Raw genomic sequence first — 19465 nt, forward strand, 5'->3', positions numbered from 1 at the left:
CCCCCCCCCCCCCCCCCCCCCCTATTTAAAATCCAAATGCACTCCCATCCTCTGAAGCATGTAGGAACTCATATGAGGGCTTTGCTACAGAAAAAAACATCAGTATTTTCATTTGCTTGTGTTTTTCTTTCACAATCTCTCGCCGCCTCTGTTTTTCGCTCTCCTCTGCACTGCCAGGTAGTTGATGGAATAATGGGGGTGTAGGGCATGCTACAGCTAATTCGCCATTGGATACCAGATTGATGGGATTGCAGTGTAAATTACTCGCAACAGTCCATAGACTTTGATGAAAAAATAATAAAGGGGTATGCCGTGGACAGATGATGATGTTTGGTCGGGTACGAAGCTGTGCAAATTAACGTATCTTGTAATTTAACGTCAAAGTGTAGCTGTGTGTCATAATGTGTTTGTACAAACGGACTGTAATGGAGCTACAGATAACAGATATAATTATAGATAAGCACTGTTTGTTTTGAGCAGTATGGTTAATTGACTGCTAAAACGGCCCATGCATCATTGATAAAAGGTATTGGGGGGGGGGGAAGTATAATTGCATGAATGATAAATCGAATTGCATATAACTTCCGCTCGCTGTGACTAATAATGCTGTTGCACAACAGTTGCATTGACCAGTGTTACAATGAAAACGTACGAATGAGAAAGGAATGTGTCGACGTCGCCGGCAAGTTATTGCAAGAGTCGTTCCTCACAATGGGCAGCTTTTAAACCCAGGGATATTTTCAGGTAATCATTTTAAATTCTTTTAACATTTTGTCACAGAATGGAAAGATGTTGGTGGAGCTCAGGCACAATAATTATCTGGACTCGAAGCAAATCACACAAACCATAACTCGTACCATTGACCTCACAAAATGTCAATGTCACAGTAGGAAAAAATATTTATTTCATCCACAAGTAAATCAAGCGGGTATGCTATTCTAGTTTTTGTTCTTTTCATATGTTTATCTACACTATTTATTTTGTCATTTTGCATTTTTGACCTGTCTCTGACTTTCTTGTAGCATCTAAAATTATATTTCTGTCATTTGTCGAGTAGCTGGAAGTGTTTTATCACCTGTCATTTCACACGCTGCTAGAAAAACATGATTATTTAATTATGTATTATATGAATAATCAGAAATTAATAAAACCCCAATACAATTAGGAATAATAACACATTACCTGCTTCAATGACTTCATAATTAAGAAAGTCTGCTCAGGTGGTGCAGTGATGGTAACGTTACTTAAATTACAAGATGAGCAAGGATCTCATATCTCGGTGATACTTCGCACTTCCATCTTTGTTTGGCGAAACAGGTGAAAGGCCATTATCCCAGGGAATGTTCTAGTACCGTTACAAACTCGACGGTTTTAGGTGTCGTTATGCATACTTAAAAAAATTGGTAGGTGTTCTCTAAATGTTGGGTTAGCTGTGTCTTGAACTAATGATAATAAAGAAAGTGATAATTAACGTTAGTTACGTGACAGAAAGAGGCACCAACTGCAGCCACCAACTTAATAATACTATTTTTTATATTTTAATTAAAGGACACTGGAAGCAGCAAGTAAACACGTCTAGGTTACTAGCCTGAAGCAGGATGCCGATGTTAGTATGGACAGCTAACGTTGACGTCCCAGCACTAGTTACAGCTTCTCTGCAGGCACAGAACTTTGCACCAGCACGAGGAGACAGAGCACGAAAGAGACTTTTCCCCGCTTTGACTAACAGTTGCAAGTTGTTTGTTCATCCGAGATATTAATGGACTGGATTTTCTGATAAACGCCACCGTGGAGAAGCGCTCGCAGAAAAATAATAGTAATCAGCACAAGAGAGGTGCTCGCAAAGCAGCACAGCCCATTATACAATATATATATAATGGGACACTGAAGAGGATGCTACTGCAGCAGAAGCCCACTTAGATCCTCCAGACCCCCTTTTGGCATCATCTGTGGAGAATTCAGAGGACAAAAGTAAGTAATTATTTTGAACATATACCTTGCTGTTTTTATCCCCCTGTTGTTTAAGGACACTGTGCATGCGCGCGTGTGTGGCTTTTGCAGCTGTTGTGTGTGTTTTGTCTCCAGCATCATAGATGTGGTTATTGATTGAAGATCAACGTCACACTTTGGATTGTGTTCAGTTTGTCTGTGTTATGGATTGCTGTTTGGAGTTAGTTTTAGTTCTTGCCTCATACTATAGCTGTGTGTGTGTCTGCCAGCAAGCTGTTTTACCGACAGCTTTTGTGTGATTAGCTTTTGTTTACTTGGCTGGGATAAGATTTGTGTAAAATCAAGCTCTCTTACTAAATTCAGCTGCACTGCCATCCAAATATCTATAAACCGGTAATGTCATAGAAGCGCGCAGTGCTTTCAGATCACTCCACAGCGGTTATTGGCTGCTACTGTGACATGCAGCACACATGACAGGTAAATGTCAGCAGTGCTTTCGAATGTGGATTGAATGTATCAACTGTCTGCTTCTCTCGGTGCCTGCGGTAGCTTTAGGCAAAGTTATTATCTCAAAGTGGGCCCCATTTTGTTTGGCATGAGACATGAGTGACACATGTTGGGGGAATGAGCTTGCGGGGGGAGAAGGGAGGGGTGAGGTCTCTCACCATGCACTTGTGCCTCAAAGCAAACCCTTGCACAGTTGCTTTAATCATGTTGCAGCTGACATTTCTAGCGTGTCTGTCACGTTGTTTTTCTTTCAGTGACTGATGTATTTCTGCATCATGCACGTCACTCAGTGGCATGGACAGAGATAGCGACAGACAGGCACAGAGAGGGGATGATGTGCAGCAACAAGGGTCCAGTGCCAGACTGGAACCCGGGACTCGGCCTTCATGGTACTCACTGTGTTCCAGTTAATGTATAATTGAAGCTTATTCAGTCGAACTGGGATTCCTGCATGCCGAGAGAACTGATTTAAGAGACACATTTTGCAGATTCAACCACTTTCAATGTCACTTGAAGTGGAAAAGAATGCAGATGCAAAGGCACAGCATGGCTCAGTGAACGTTGTAGATGAACAGTATGGCCCCGTCATAATCCTGCCATGGGATTTTACTTATTATTCTTTACGGAATCAGCTCAACTATGTTTGCAAACGATAGCAACACAGCAAACCCGGGTCTTCTCTAAATGTGACAACATGGATGTGTGCTGTAGATCAGAGTTCTTCCAATTAATTATATGTTCACTGGGCGTTCATGTGTGAAAAGGTCTCTAATTGTGCCCACAATGAAAACCAGCAGGAATCTGGCATTGTCTCTGAACTCACTCAGTCACTGCCCCCTAACATAGCAAACACGCAGTAGTTCATATTTAGCAGCAATTCATTCACGAATCATCACCATTCTGCGTCATCGCTGACGGGGTGTAGTGTCACATGACTGATTTCACATCTATCAAGAGTGAAGCTCTGCATCGTTTGTTTTGTATCAAAAAGTAGTCGGCATGCCATGGACACTACTTGTTTTTATTCCGATGTTGGAGATTCTGAGTAAGTATAGCAAATAGATGTCTCGGTTGTCTTAATATAAAGTCAAAAAGAGTGTGTGTGGGGAGACTGTGGCCACAGACGTTGGAGAATACAATAAAGAAAAGGTCTGAAGGCTGTTGAAAAAGGCCACATGGTGAGCTGTGAAGACAGACTGTTTCACAAAGAGGGAGCTCCGTGCAGAGGAGTTAAGCATTAGTTATTTTTTCTTAATCTTGAAATGGCAACTAGATCAATAATATGGGATCTTAGAGTACATGCGGGCTTGTGGAGATCGAGGGGTGCATAGAGTTACTGTATATATGCCCAGGCAAGGCCATGCTGTGCTTTATAATAAGGTGTATTTGCATTCTGTGCAATATTTAATTGGAAGCTGGTGCAGAGTCTTCAGGATTGGGTTCATTTAATGAGTTTGATCGTTTCTAGTCAGAGTCTGTCAGGCATGTTTCAACCAAATTGCACACATTTGATGATTCTCTGACACCAGCAAATATCGCACTAAAATCTTAACAAAGTTTAGAGTCGTTGAATTCCAGAGGTTGCTATAGAAGTCATTTTTTTCCAATTACATTTAACATGTGTGGTGAAGGGTCGGGTCGGCGTCCAGGATAACGATCGGACAGAGTGAGGACAGGAATGCAGCTATGTAGTTTCAGTGCAACACATAATAACAAAAGCCAGAATTTTATTCTCACCGGCTTTACAGAATATCAAAAAAGGTGATATAAATCATTATGTCTGGAGCACAGAATCGAGGGCAGGAGAGTTGCGACAGCCGGGCATCTTTCCCTCACATCTTTTCTTCTCATTCATAGGATGGCCTCACTAAAAATGGACAGCTAGTGTTAAGTTTCAGAGCAGGGTTTAAGTATGTTTTAGGATGACTAAATAGGCTGCTTGCTTGTTATTTTACTGCCTCTCCTGCTAGCGTTTTATTGGTATCCTTTGCCTGCAATTCAAAGCAATGTGGTTCAGCCCAGACGAAGCCAACACTGCGTTATGGCATAATTAAATTCTGTTATAATAGTAGTGACCTTTTAGTGATTGAAGTAACTACAGTAAATACTGAGCATATGGGGAAGAACAAAATTATTAAAAGAATTAATTAGGAAAAAAAAAGATGAACTGGACTAGTGCCGGTTGTTGTTGAGGAAACTAATTTGTCAAGAATAAAATACTCCCAAAATTAATAAATTGAAAAACGTGTAGATTACAAGGAAATGGCAGTGTCTTTGTTATTTAATCCAATCTTGCATTACAGAATGTGCCCCACCCTGCACACAATTGGAAAATAGCTGATGACTTGTTTGTGGTTCTTTGGCATACATCACTTTGGGAACTGCATGAATGCCCCGATGGGTGGAGGAGACGCACACATTGTACTGTGGCTCTGCAGAGGAGGTGTGGCAAAGCAAAGAAAGGCAAATTTGACCACATTATGGCTGGGCATGATGGGCTGTCTCTGGCACACACACACACACACACACACACACACACACAAACACACTCACACACACACACACACACACACACACACAAGTCCAATCCAGCTGCCAATATCTTGCTCCTGTGGTCAGACAGGACCAGTGGCAGCAAATGTTGTTGGCACAAAGGACGTGTTGTGTATTCGGTAAACAAAAAAGAGAATTATGCAATGATGAAGTAGGCTATTATGAGGTTTGTCACAGCTCTGCTTTTCATCTCCACCAGTTCAGAAAATACATCCTGCAACAGAGTTATGGTAAGGTTCTTTGGAAAGGGCCAAGTTAAAAAAACAAAACAGCGTATTTGTCACAGTGATTAATTATATTAACGTGAATATTTCTTATAGATGATGTCTCTTGTACCAGGACATGCCACAATGTGCTTTATGCTTTGGCGTGCTGTTGATATTTTATGCTGTAAGACTGGGAAGAGGCTATTCTCTTCAAACATGTAGAACATACCTGGTTCATTTGTAGGCTACCTGAACATACATTTTCAGCAATTCCGATTTGACCCAGTACTGTATGTAGTAAGTAATTTTGTTGCATTTTGATTTCATAGATGTTTTTCTTGTGCCGTAGCCTGCTGTTAGCCATGTTGTGTCTGTTCAACTAAAGGGAATACTACTATGAAGTGTTTGTATTAATATCTCATTCCTTGTCAACAGACTAAGAGGGTCCACTGTTGGAAGACCACTGAGCATTTGTTTTAAGAACTGCACGTTGTCCCAAGAACATTCTTACAGCAATAGTATCCAAGTCAAAGCAATTCACTCCTTATGTTCAGTAAACACAGTATTTGACCACAATATTGCTAAATATAAGACTTCAGTCAGCCAGACATCCTGTTCAGTTGTAGCTCACATTGACCTGACACAATGTAGCTGAAGGGTAGCCAGGGACTGACGGCCTCTTGTCGTATCAATGGAGGAGCAGTGACAGTACATGTCCATATAGTGTCTTAATACGTCCCTGTGAGATGTACGAGCAGAATAGAGGGCCAGCTCATCTTATCATCAGCATATTGCTTTGTTATATTAAATGCTATATGCAGCCAATTGGAGTGAAATACTTAATGAATTCCCATCATTTTATCAGTATTTATTTTGGGTTCAAAGAGGTGGGAAATATAATACAAATCCACACAAATATAATGAATACTTATAAACTTGAGTTTTCTTTTTAGCCCTGTTCTGATGGGGGGGGGGGAGATGAAGGAAGAGGGGGAACGAATCATTAAAGTGTCATTCTGAGAGAAGATTTGCCCAGAGTCTACTTATGAAAATCCACATTGAAAGATATAATTTCAAAGACAAGCCTGTCTGAGAAATCCCTTACCTGCTAAGAGAGCTGGAAAGTCATTTGCATGTTCTAGCCGTAGACTCCATCCTGAAAGAGCTGAATCACACACCGTTGCACACAGTTGGGCATCCGGCCCCCGAGCTCGGAACCAAAGCAAAGTCAGCACATTGTGTGTCTCACTACGCGACTGCCAAGAAATGAGGCGCTGAACCTGTTTTCCTCATGTTTGACAAGGACGCTAGAAGATCTACATTCTAGTAAGAATCTAGTGAGTAAGAATCTAGTGAGTTCATCACCAGGGATCTTTGATTGAAGGGCAACACACAGATTCACCAATGCATGAAAACCAACAGGAAGTGGTCAAGGAGCAGTGTTGAGACTGAGCACCGGTAATGAAGCAGGAAACCAAATCACATGATCATACCTACCTTCATGATTTTGACAAATTTCCCAGATGATGAATATGACCACATTGTCTCATTGTTTGAAAAAAAAAAAAAATTATTGTCCAAACAAGGTCATTTTTAATAATTTCAGTTATTTGATATAAGTTTTTTTATTTTTAGTTCCAGTTATATTTTAGTTATTGTGGATTTTTTTCTTTTTTTACTTAATATCCTTTACTGTTTATTACTTATCTATGATACTATGTCTCTTGTTTGCACTATCCACTATGCTGCTGTAATCCTGTAGATTTCCGCACTGCGGGACTAATAAAGGATTATCTTATTTTAAGTTAGGAAGATACAGATGTGCACTGTGTGTGTGTGTGTGTGTGTGTGTGTGTGTGTGTGTGTGTGTGTGTGTTAATATTCATATTAATAACGTGATATTGATTTTAGTTGCATGACCCAGTCCCAGACTCAATTTATTCGACAGCACCAACAGAAAAAAAGGCAATGATGGACACCTTCCTCAGTCGTTCATGTTATTGGACTTTTGTGTGCGGGAGAGAGAGAGAGAGAGAATTTTTATTCACTTTGGTACGTCAAAGCTGAAGATCAGTTGTTGACTGGATTAAACAAGTCATGTGGAATCATGTTGAGTAGTCGAGACCGAGTGTATTCTTTGAATTTAATTCCTAGAAGAGTGACACATAAGTGGTTGTGTACTGTGATAAGAGCAGCAGACCTTCCTGCATGCTTTGACTAACTTGGACGGAGTGACGAGTTTGTTGAATGCATCATTGTATCCTCTTTAGCAGTGATCCACTGCTGATATGCGCCGGAATGGGATTCAATCTTTATGTTTTTTGCTTCTTCAAAATTGTATCACATTTTAAAAGAGAGTGTGTGTGTGTGTGTGTGTGTTCTTGTGCTAAACGTAGGCTACATGTGTGGTGACTGCCTTTTTTTCCCTCTCCTTGCTAAATCTTGGCCTCTCTGTGGCTGTCTGACATTCTGCACTGCAGAGATAGCATGAGATTAACTTGTCTGAGCTCCTGTTCAACCAAAGTTTGGTTTTGTCTGCCCAGAAACAAAAACAATGTGGTTAAAGAGGCTGAAAGCTGCAATGAGCTACAAAACAGGGGGCACACTCAGTGGCCACTTTATTAGGTACACCTGTACGATCTAAGGCAGTCCAATGCATCAGCCATGACATCTGTCTTCACGGAGCTCATGATGTGTTTTTTTGGCATACTTGTCTGAAATGTGTAAATTCCATTATATTCATTGTTGAGATTGAGTTTTGTTTGCCAACACTGCACGCTAAGCTGTTTTTGTTTGAGCTCCAAACTGCATATAATTAGAAGGGCAGGATGTTTGCAGATAAAAGGTAACATTTAATGGGATAGTGGCAGTGTGACTCAATGTTTAACTGCCTCGGGGCAGGTTTGGTACTTATCTCTGACCTCTTTTGTGTGGAATTTGCATGTTGTTGTTCCCTAACAATACTGTTATCTGGTGGATTTGATTAGAAATGCTCCATAGATATAAGTGTTTGAATGATTATCTGTTGCATCTCAGCTACACCATGGACTTGCTGTGTCTTGCAAGTTGTGCCTGCTATCTTTTATTGAAGAGAAAATAAATAAACCTGAAGGGTGAAATGAATGCTGATTGGAGTTTATGCTCATTTATGGCATTCCTTTCCTGTTTCAGTCTAGATCAGTTTAATTTGATTCAAATTCTAATATTTTCCACTCTATCATAACAATGAAATCAAAAAGGGACATCCCGCCTTGCATACAGATGCCCACTGCTTCTGACTAAACTAAAACTAGATGTTGTATTTTTAAGAAAAGGAATTGTGTGTGTGTGTGTGTGGTGTGACAATAATCTCAAGAGTTACAAACTGATTACATCTACTGAAAAACTTTGTGATGCGTGACCCAAACCGACACTCAGTTTATCTGATAAGATTACATTTCGCGGCAGCAGTTTCATTTGTGTTTTTGCGAGCTTTTGATTTGCATCTGCCTTTGAAATCCATCTTTTAATAACAATTTTGTGTCACTCAGGGCAAGACAATATATAGAGCGGCTGTGTTAGGTAACTTTGCTGTGATGCTTTGAAAATGCATTGTATTATAGGTGAAAGACATTTCAAAAAGGCATATTTCTCATATCTAGCCAAAAGACTGCACGACTCCATGCAATTGCCACTGAACAGCTGCTATTGTGTGACAATGTAGAAACTTAACTTAACGAAATGAAAGTAACCAGCAATCAACACCAGAAACATTGTGTTTCGTTGGCCAACACTTTCCAGTGATAATGGTATTTAACTATTATGCAGCACATCATTGTGTACACTGTTAGCCAGGAGGCAATGACAGTCTCATTAAAAATGGGCTTTAATTAACGATCTTGTCTGTTTATTACAAGTGTCATGATGTGCGTGGGTGCAACCCCGGCACATTTACACATTGTCAACATGACGATACACCCGGATGGCTATCTTTGGTTATGATCGAGAAATCCAGGCAGTGTTTAATTCATCGGGATAGGTTGAACTTAGACACGGAGCCCAACTCTCCCCACAGAAATACTGACAGAGTGCTTGAGGGTCTGGTCACTTTCATTATAATAGACACCAGAGCATATTTGGTTTCTGCTGCAGTCACCAGGCAGCTGCAATCAGGAGCGCGGCTCTCGCCCAGTAATTAGAAACAGGGAGGATGGAGGGAAGAGCTTGCGTTTAACCTTCACATCCCCTTGTTCTATTAGAAGTGAATGTCCACATCCTATTTGTGTAATCCCCCTCAATCCTCCTCCACAACTTATGTCTTGCTTTGTGCAATTTCCCGTACGTGGTCAAGGTCCTCCTCAAAATGCATTTGGATTTGGGCACTTTCTCGTTCCACTTATCAAAAATACTTTGCAATTGGAGTTCAGGGTAATGAGTTGTGAGGTGTTTGCCTCTTATCCACGCCACAACTCATTGTGTATGCCAACTGGGCTGCTTGGGCTCGCTGCCCTTCACTGCGTGCACCGAGGGAATCCCAAACGTCCCGTCGTAAAAGCACAGGAAGCTGTGACCTCTTTTGAAAGACTATGAATCATCCTGTTATCTTCATCTCTTCTGTGGGAGGCACTCTCATTCCAACGTACCACTGTCGAGTCAGGGCTTGGTAAATGAAGTGGGAAGGCAGCAGTGATCGCATTGCAATCGCATTCTAAGAATGGTATTGGGGGGGGGGGGGAATTAGCATGACCCCCGACGTGCAAACAATATTGTGCATTAAACTCGAGAGAAAGTCGACGTAGGACGGAGCTTAATTCTTACAAAAGGCAGCACGATGGAGAGATCTGTTAAGTAATCCTCTTTTTGTACTCCCAGGCTAGGGTAATGAAGCGCAGACCGTCATTAGCATGCCCTGTGTGTGTCGAGTCAAATTACCTCTTTGCCTTGCTGCTGCGACTCAAAACAACCAGCCCTTCAAGTCAGCTGATTAGATGCAGCAAATCCCTGCATGGCGGATTTCCTCTTAATTGGTGGTGAAACCTCAAGCCAAGTTCATGTTTAAAATATCATTCCTGTGATTCCCGTTTAACATTCACCATATTTCCCCTCACCAGGGATCTTATTAATCTAGAAACTCTTGGAGTTAAATGGTGAATTTGAGAGATGGTCGCACATAAAGAAGGTAAACTGTTTTTAGGGTAGAGCAACAGCTCACTCAAATTCGTTTTGAGTTAGCATATCCACACTGCAGCCTCATGCAGGGATTTGACTGTTTCACTTTGATTGGTTTTATTCTGTCTGGCATGCACACAAGGTCTGTATCTGTCCCCCACATTCCTCTGGATGGAATATGATTTAGACCACTGCATGTCTGTGAATGAGCAAACAGTCTCTGGTGAAAAGAGTTATCCGAAGCGTGTGAGAATGGCTTGTGGCTGCAAAGTTCGCTAAAACATTTGCTTCTATTTTATTTATTTTTTTTCCATTTCAGTGTAACATTAATCCTGTTGTCCAATTATTCAGGTGAGTGAAACCTCACAAACACAGAGGACATTGGATTGATAAATGGAGGAATTTGTACTTCCCTGTTCTAATCTGTGAGCAGAAACAGAATGAATTTCAAAGGTCACCTCTCTACCTCCGACAGACATAATGGATATGTCACCTCTGTCGACATTAGCCGTGGCCAAGACCGGAATTTATACAGGTGTCCCACTACGCATTAGTCCTGAGTCCTGTAGCGTGCAAGGCACTGTAACAATTTGTGTTTGATAGTTTTAGCGTGAAATAGTTATAACGGGATTAAACTACAGCAGCGCAGCCCACATTCATGGTCAGAAATGTGCCTCACCAACAAGCCATTTGCAGGTATGAATTAATGTGTTCAAACATGCGCCCAAGGGAAGGACACCGTAAATCACGGGCATTGTTCACACGTGGCGTAATGCCAAACTGAATTCTTCAGCAAAAAGAAAAAAAAAGGTGGAAGCTGGCCATCTGCCAAAACACTAAGTAAATCTTGCTTGTGCCAAATTCCAATGTTATCCAAGCTGTGTGTGATATGGTTTATGCCGTGTGAAGATGGCTAATAAAGGATGTTGGAGATACATTAGAATATTCTGGATTAAGAGGGTGTTGAGTAGTGTATTGTAAAATCTACCACACACACACACACACACACACACACACACACACACACACACACACACACACACCAATAAGATGGGTTGGGTTGGATTTTTGACTGTTAATGACTGTGACATTTCTAAATGTCTTGTAAAATAGGGCACATTGCCTGTCTTTGAAAGGGGAGATGGGACACCTGGTGGTCCAGAGCTGGCCGAGGGCCCCAGAGATGGAGAAAAGGCTAACCTTTTAAAATAAAATGAGATCAGGTCGTTCATCCTTGTGTCAGCATTTCCATTGTACTGTTTGGTGCAGAGAAGAGATGAAATCACAGCAATCTGAGTGCCTCTTTCCACAAAAGCCTAACCGCCTAAAATCAAGTTTCGTGCTGCCCATCTACAGCACAGGCTACATACTGTGTAGTGCAGCAGAATATGGGAAGGACTTGCATAACGGTCTCCCATGGTGCGGTGCTCGTTCCTCGTGTGAATTCCGTCCAGTCATCTCCTACGGTGCAAGGTCAATCCTTATCTGGGTTAGCGTATTGCTTCTGTGAAGTCACTGTGTGGAGAACATGATCTCGAATGCATTGCAGACTTTCCTTTATGTCCTGTCAGTATCGGAGTTGTATACAGTATGTTGCATTGCATATGCAGTAGTTAACATTATCCTTCTAGTGGGTTGTTGTCAACCGAGAAGTCAGATTGCTTAGAATAGCTGCAGGATTTCTTGAAGTGATAATTTGTTTCCAGTATAGACTCCACCCCGTCTTAGTATAGAACCATTTTGTGCTCCGTTTGACTTGCTACTCTTGTTTGTTTTTTTAAACTTTGATCAGCTTGCTGTCAGTGGGAAATAACTCATGATGGGGTGCTGCTAATCCCTCAGAATCAGTGTTTGCAGTGATTATTCTCTAGAAGTGAATATTCATACTGTTTGAATTCATAAGCACACTTTGCTCAAATACAGCACCTGAACTACAGAAGCAGACTACACATTTATGATATTTGAATTCGTCAGTCCTGACTTGAATTTAATTTCTGCACGTGTCACTTGGTGACTGCTGGAATATTTTTTTCCAGACTAAATTTCCCACAGGCAGTGAAGTTAATGACCTAAAATATCACAATGTGTTTTTTGGCGGTGACGGTATTACATCACGTTATGAAAGAGATGAATGAAATGAAATGAGCTATAGACCTACATGTGTTTTTGAGAGGAGTAGCCTGCCCCATGATGTTAATGTAATGTGATTCCTTCAGAGTTGGTAGCCTAGAAACAGCCATGCTGTTGTTTTGAGTTCAGAGTGAACTGTATTGATGAGCAACGTGGATTTCAGCAACAAAGAATATTTGTTAAATAACACTTTTTTTCACATATTTACTGTTGTTTTATTATTCTTTAAATACCTCTTTTCACCACAGCCGTAATGGGATTTACCTTACACTCTGAAGAAACTGAAATGTGACGTAGGCCGACACTTTTCCATCTTAGCCCGCATGAAGAAATATTTTGAAGAGAGTAAACACTGTTGGACCAGCACTGTAGAAAAGACACATGGGCTCATCTAGAGATTCAGCGTGTCGCCTATTTTTTCTCAGCAAAAATAGACCGCGAAAATGATCTGTTGAGAGCTGGCAGCAGCAGTAATGCAGCATGATCCTGTTTCGTGAAATTTTGCAATAATCTTCTTCACATCAGGGCACTTGTTGCTCAGTGATAACATGCTGCTCGTTGTGGATATCGAAGTCAGTTGTTGCACTTTGCTTTTGACATCATTATTACTTCTAACTTTTTGACTCTGCAAAATAATCGGAGTAGTTCAGAGTTCAGTTATCAGTGTAAATGTTTACATGAGAAGGAACCAAATACAGCAAGTCTATTATACATAATGTAAGTGATAAACTAAACTAAAACTTTCTAAAACCACCTATCAGTCCCGATATAGATACTTGGGCTTTGGTTATCAGCCAATACAGAGTACTGATCAATACCAGCGTTTAATTGATAAGCTGTATGTCTCACTGTGTGGAAGTGACTGAGATCATTCTTTTATGTAAAAGGAGACATTATGCTTGACTTAAACATTGCTTTACCTACTTTGTAAAACAATAAATACAGACATAAATGTACTGAATTGTAATTTATCCATTGTCAGGATGCCCGCTATAACTATTTGAGTCAGTATCAGACCGATATCCAATATCCGTATCTATCTGTATCGTTGCCACTGAACTAGTCCAAGCTACCATTTGTTTTAATGTTTTCACGATTCAAATGAAAACCTAAACAGGAAAACAGTGTTTGCTTCCCAAACTTTGTACTTTGAGAGAAGCAAAACAGCTGCAGGGGGTCAGAGCCCTGTTCTGCATCGGTGAGTCAGAGGCAACCGGGCCTCCAGTTTTAGACCTCATGTCGTTCCCATTTAATATTTTCATTAAAGTGATCACACCCGGAACCCTTGTATAAAACTCACGTCATTGTTGTAACACATTTTAACTCTCTGCCCCGAGGAAACGAACTGGGTGATGTTAACCTTTGGCGTGATCACGATGAATCCCCGACTCGGGAGCTACTTCCTTTCACGAGGACACCACCATCCTGAAATAGAATAAACTGTTGTATCATGCTTCAGTGGTGCTTAAATAGTACAACACTATTGCAGTTAGGTCTCTGTGGTGCACCTCCATTACCTCTTTCTCTGTTCTCTCTACACTTCCACATCACAACCCTACTGCTAATGCCCACGGCGTTTCCCCAGCTGGAATATCAAATGCTGTGTTTTGTTTTGAGACCAGTCGAGTCAGAAAGGAAGCTCTGAGACACTTTGAAACCCAGCAAAGTGATCTTTATTATCACCACTTTGCTCAGTTTAAGGAGGCTATAATCACAGGAGTTTTGGCCTCAATCTCCTCCTCGCCTTGTGTGATGCTGCGAGTGTTTGATTTTAGCAGAGGAATTTAAATTCTTTGACTTAATGTTTGTGCGTTTCTACCCTGAGAATAAAAGTCCACATTATTTATAAATGTTTAGAACATCAAGTAATTGTGCTCCTTATGCAAAAGAGGTTTTTAATCAATAGGATAACTTTGATCAACAGCTTTTCACGGACTGGCATCATAGCAACCGCATTTCCCCCCCCCCCCCCCCAAATAGTTAAACCTGAGCAACAACCATGCACAATCAAAAGATAAAATAAATAAAATAAAGATGGCAGTAAAGTATGGGAGCCGTTACTTCAGCCCTTTGGGGCCTTAATTCAGTGTTTTGTGATCCTGATTCCTGATTAAAGTTTTAAAGAAATGATTACATTATTTACTGAAGAGACAACGTGGCCAAAGAACAACTAATCGGTTGGACTGCAAGTGAATTAATGGTAGAGAATGGCCTTTGGCTGTTGGATTACCAAAGGAGATTTAAAGAGGCAGGTTTATTTTTTTAATTATTTTGCACCATAATCATTCAAAATGTCTTTGTACCTTTGCCTCTGAACGTTTTGCGAAAGCAGCTGTTAGTAATTCTTCTACATAAATGCAGGAGGTTCATTACTGTGGATGTCAACAGCACATGAATCCATTTTATTGCAATTGCTGTTGAGTTATTAGCAGTGTAGTCTAACCATTAACTCGCCACAGTCTAAATCCTACGTGGGAAGCTATCTTACAGGGTGATTTAGATAAATGCATACATGCATTAGGAATTTAGCTTTTAATTGTGTATTTAAGGATGCAGCTGCGTCAGACAGAGTTAATTGAACAATAACCTCTATTATACATTGCATGGATGTTACCATATTTTAAAGTGTGATGTCTTGTATCTATAACAATAATTGTTTGTTTCTTTCCCGCACTGCACACAATGTATTATTTAAAATCCAGTCATGCGCCTGCCATGTGGGAATCATGGAGGGTGGACAGGCTATGGCCACATTTACCTTTTTCTGATAAAAAAAACAACTAGTGTAACCTGGACTGTAAAATACACCTTTCCTTTCAAGCTTCTCGTTACTACATCCCCCTTCAGAACCTGCTGAGGATACAGAACCAAAGGAAGAATGATAGCTTTTAGCAGCAGCATCTGCAGAGCCTGATAAGCTTAGCCTAGGTGGTGTTATTGAATCAAGACCCTTGACTATCTCCATAAGCCCTGTTGCAATGGTCGGTTCCGAGATGTGGGTCTGGATAAGCTCTGGCCCCCACGTCATCTACAGCTCTCGGGAAAGGATAACCAAAAGGATAAAGAAAGAAAATCAGTTATGATACATGTTCTACGGGTCACCACACCTTTGACAGTGAGACCACAGAACCCCCCCCCTTCATTGAGCTGCTTTGTATCCTGCTTTAAAATGTGGCACGCAGTTGGAGTCTCTCGGCTCTGCAGCTGCAACATGCCCTCCAGCAGGTGTGATGAGAGGACAGGGTAAGGCAGGGTTTTCACAGACCTCAAATGCAAGTTGAACGGACTGACGCGTGGACGTGATACAAAAAAACTTTCTTTGATCATGAAGCCGATAGTTACTGTACAATTCTCCAGTTTATCACCAGTGACGTGTATGAACTGGATATGACTGGATTCGCTGCCAACGGGTCCAGCGTGGGTTGAATGTACATCTGGTGTATAAAATATAATGTCTATTGTCACGGCACTGGATTTTTATAAATTTTTTAATTATGACAATCTGGTCAAAACATAAAAGAACATAAACACTGGGTGTTTCTGCAACTGCAGTGTAAAGGATTGTGATTTTTTATTTTTAATGATGAGCCCACAGAGTGGTGACTCAAGACAGAGAGAGAAGCGACTGCAACAGAGCCAAAGTAGTATATTTTTTTATGAATTAATTTTGACAGCAATTGGATAAAGAATTAAAAAAATTAACGATTCCAATAATCGTAAAAATGCCGAATATCGCAGCCAAAAACCGTCCAGGCCAATAGACACATAGTGGCAATACTAAGCCCCAAACAGTGTTGTTAGGGGACGGCCAGGTTATGGTTTGACATCCTGTTCAGCCCATGAAATATGTACCGTTGTTAAATGGCTTTTAAAAATCTGGAATAACATAATTTAAGAAAACCAATTAACCTCTCTATCGATCGGCTCTTACCCTTTTCAATAGATCTGTTGAATATGTCCCTGCGACGTATTTATGTATGTTTTTACTATTTCTGCAGTTTCTTGCTCAGGGATGGCTGGTGAATAAAAATAAAAAATAAAGATAATGTTGATCAGTGTGCGATGTCCTCGCAAAAAAATGATCTTATCAAATCCAAAATTGTAACTTTGTATGCAACCTTAATCACAAGAACCGCTCATTTATTTATGAACCAGAGGCAAAGAAATACTCATTGTGTGTGAGAAAAACAGAGCTGCTATTGAATTCTAATTTTACCGTGGCCTGCAGCATACACCTGACATTTGAAAAGGTTGAGTGGTGTATGACACCTCAGAACAAGTTAAGAGAAAGACCTGAAAGTCAAATGCAGGCTTATCTTCCCGATTCAAAAAATGAAAAAACAGATAAATCTCTCTTCCATATTGTTTGTTTCCATCATGCCACACAGATTAAAGTAAGTTTTAACATCGATCTTCATTGAGATGTTGTTTGAAGTAGGTGCGAGATGGAAAAGTTTATATCTAGAAGAATAGTATTTTGTTGTCTGAGGCATCATTTGAAATTGGAAAACAACAGAGTAGCTCTGCTCCATATTGCAACTATATCAGGTGAGGTTATCAGATAACTGGTTATATTGCGGTTTGGAATTCGGTTTCCTCTTATAGAGGCACATTGTTTTCTTTCGAAATCAAGGAATTTTTTGATAGAGTTACTCCATTTAGTGTCGTCAAAGAGTTGAATAACAATGCTATTACCTGCCGTAAACGGCCGCATTTACAGAGATCAGAAAGTGCACGCTTTGTACCGTGGGTAAGGTGCGATTTCTCCAATGCTGAACAATGTCTGTGTGCAGAGGCGTGGGTGTGTGCATGTGTGTGCTAATGGGAAGCTAAATCATGGTGCCTTGTCTTCATCACTGCTCTGTGAATTACCTCAGCAGATGGTAGTTTTGGAGCAGCCTTTCTGCTGTCCAATGAGACTCTTTGGCTGCACTTTGTCTGGTGCAATCTCTGCTGCTTTCTATATGCTCTCCTATTGAATACCAGATAAACATTTGGCACCAATTATTTTTTTTTTTCTGAGGTGTACTTTGTTGACAAAACTGCTTGGACATCTGCTCCAAAGATGAACGGAGCCCGACTGTAAAAGACTTAACAGCTGTTATAAGTGTTACATCACAAAGGCATTAATGAATATTCATCTGCATATTTTGACAGTCATTAATAATTTACAGCAGCAGTCACCATAAGCATTGCTTTCAGTAATTAGCCTAATGTTGAACATCCTCTTTCTGCATCTTTGGCCTTGTTTTGTTTATGCAAGTGTGGATTTAATGGAACCACGATGAATGCTGTTATCGGCCATTTGTTTTATTCTTTTGTTGCATAATATAATTGTATTAAAAGCGCAAGAACTTCACTGTTTTTCTTTCAGTGTCACCATCATACAAACGGAAAAGAAGAATATATATTTTTAATTCTTTAATTGCAATGTTTTTTGCCCTTTTAAAGGGTAAATTTGGCAACTAATATGTGGATGTCAAATCAGTGTTGTTAGATGTAGTCAATTAAAGCCATAAATGCCTCATTGCATGCTTTAATGACAGAGGAAGCTGAAGCCAAAATCGTTTGACTGTCGAGTATGAAATTCCCTGGATCTTCCGCATCCATGAGCCTATAGAGCAAGTACACTACTGTTTCCTGTAACCCCGAGGAAAACAACTCTGGGTTTGGCTATTAGTGAATTCTACCACCTTTAGGACCTAATTATTTAGATAAGGGCTGTTTAAGTTTTTTGTACTGGGAGGTGGATTTACCTAAAAAATTAATTATCCACTGATTTATACAAACGTCTCCCTCCCAGGAGAAAAGGGGAAAAGTCTTTTTGGGTCTAAAGGCATCACCTGACGGACCCGAAAGTTGTAATTCCACCGTTTGGCCAGTACGAAAATGGGCCTCAAAGCCCAGCGCTCTTCCTGGGGGCTTGACAACAACCAGTCAGTGTTTGTTTGTTCTTCCTTTCTTCATGGAATCGGGTTTGTCATGGTGAAGCTGCAATGAGCTCTTGAGCTATGAGCTAATGAGCTAAAATGACACAGCAAGGCTGCTAAACTCAGAGCAGCGTTTCACTAAATAGGTTAAACATTATACTAACTTTTGTGTTATGTATAAATAAAGCTGATGCCACCACAGTTGCATATAGATGATATAGAACATATATCATATGTTGGATATAGAACAGTGGTGGTCGGAACCAGCAGGTCACAAGATAAAACTGAGGGGGTCGTGAGCTGGGAAAAATGTTTCTTGTGAAGTACCGTTTGATCTCGTCTGGCCTCAAAAAATATTGAACTCACCCTTCTTCAAATGCTAAGCTGCTCGAAGTTCATAAACATGCAACCTGTGACCACAAGTTGCCTTCATGTTAATGGTTCACAAGCCAAAGGTGGTTTCACCACTGATTTCACACATTGTACAGCGTGCTACAGTACATAGTTTATCTGACATTGCCTTTTCATTTCAAACCTATTTAAAATATTACCATATCTGTTCTGAGTCTTGTATTGTGACTTAAGACTAACATTAACAAAGGGAAGGCATCACATTATTGGTCTAAAAGGAATATGAGTTTGCAGTTAAAAAAAAGTAAATAAGAGTCGTACTGACTCTGTTAAATATGCTTCAGTTCAATTGTTTGAGTGGACGTGCTCTTCACTTAGTAAAAGCTGTTTGTAGTAATATTCTAAATTCCTTATTGTGCAGCTGGATAGGTAAAACAAAACGACAATATTGAATGGACTGTCCGGGATATCGCAAAAACAAATTGGTTGATATTTTATAAGGTATACCACAATGCAATGAACATACGTGTTACTCATAATTGAAATGTGGAAACAGAAACTGAATAGAAAATGTGTTATTTTCCCCTTAGCATTTGTTATGCATTAGTGTTGACCTAAACTGATATTTAAGGCTAGATAACCTTTTCCATAGTTGCACTGTGGATGAATGTTTGTCAGTATAAAGTGATG

The sequence above is a fragment of the Anarrhichthys ocellatus genome, unplaced genomic scaffold, assembly GCF_004355925.1.
Source record: "Anarrhichthys ocellatus isolate YVR2014 unplaced genomic scaffold, GSC_Weel_1.0 scaffold72, whole genome shotgun sequence".
NCBI classification, from domain to species: Eukaryota; Metazoa; Chordata; class Actinopteri; order Perciformes; family Anarhichadidae; genus Anarrhichthys; species Anarrhichthys ocellatus.